The sequence below is a fragment of the Mus caroli genome, chromosome 11, assembly GCF_900094665.2.
Source record: "Mus caroli chromosome 11, CAROLI_EIJ_v1.1, whole genome shotgun sequence".
Lineage (NCBI taxonomy): Eukaryota > Metazoa > Chordata > Mammalia > Rodentia > Muridae > Mus > Mus caroli.
In genome coordinates, this window is record NC_034580.1 from 82608757 (window position 1) to 82609876 (window position 1120).

Genomic DNA, 1120 nt, shown 5'->3' on the forward strand with positions numbered 1-1120 from the left:
TTTTTTTTTTTTTTTTTTTTTGAGAGCTCGGCGGCTACGCACTCAGTGACGTAGAGCAAGAGGCGCGAAAGCGCTGGAAACCCAAACCCCGCCCTCCCGCGGAGGGGGGGGGAGGGTCAGTGGCGTGACGTCATACGCGCGGCGTAAGGGGCGGGGCTCGCGCGGCCTAGACTCACGAGGCCTTGCTGCTGCTGAGGAAACCCCACACACTGGTTACCTGTAAGGTTGTTTTCTAGTGTCACTCGTCCGAGTCACGTTTCGGGTATAGCCTGACAGTGAGCACAAAAACAAAAAATGAGGCCGGAGACGCGGAGATGGTAGCCAGGCCAAGTGAACCCCATACAGCATATTTCCTCGCCATGCTCTGCCCTCTTTCACGGGTTCCTCAAGAATCCATCCCCCTGAATGGAAGTTGTAGTAGACGCAGCAACCAAAAACTGACCAGTTGGCAGTTTCCTGCTGTGAAAAATTCAAAAATCCCTTGTAGGAGGCCTGCTGTGTGTCCCCTGACCCTTGCCAGGCGACCCCTTGCTTTTCCCGCCCTCGCGGGGGATTGTGGGCCAGCCTCCCACCTTGGGGGGCTGCGGTAGGGAGTGGTTGGCGCCCACGCGCGCGTCCACGCACTCGCCCGCCCACACACGCACGCACAGCTTCCGGTGGGTGACCCGGGGACTCCGGAGCTCCCTCAGAGCATGGCGGTTTCCGAGCATTCATGTCGGCAGGCCTGCCTAGCGTAAGAAGTAGCTGGAAAAGTAAGCTATCGTGTCCTTGTCGTCTCGTGGTCTAGCCTGGGCCTCTTGGTGTCCTGAGGGAGGAGCTGGACCTCTTTAGTAGCGTTGACCGGGGGTGTTGACGGAGCGGGAGTGACTGCTTCCACATCAGAACTTTTGGGGAGATTGGCAGTTTGGAAGGTGGCTTTAAAGGCCCAAGAAATACTGAAGATGATATAAAAAAAAAAAGTGTGTCGTGTTAGGCAGTGGTGGCCGCACGCCTTTAATCCCAGCACTCGGGAGGCAGAGGCAGGAGGATTTCTGAGTTCGAGGCCAGCCTGGTCTACAGAGTGAGTTCCAGGACAGCCAGGACTACACAACAAAACAAAACCAAAAAAAGTGTGTCATAC

At 56.2% G+C, this 1120-nt stretch overlaps 1 protein-coding gene across 1 annotated transcript in view; it reads left to right on the forward strand.

Annotated features, from left to right (window-relative positions):
• Positions 1 to 681: 681 nt before the first annotated feature.
• Positions 682 to 1120, forward strand: part of Tex14 (testis expressed 14, intercellular bridge forming factor) — a 159484-nt gene continuing 159045 nt past the window's right edge. Inside the window, exon 1 of the mRNA XM_021177802.1 lies at positions 682 to 752. The gene's annotated coding sequence lies outside the window, so the exon portion shown is untranslated. The remainder of the gene's footprint in view (positions 753 to 1120) is intronic.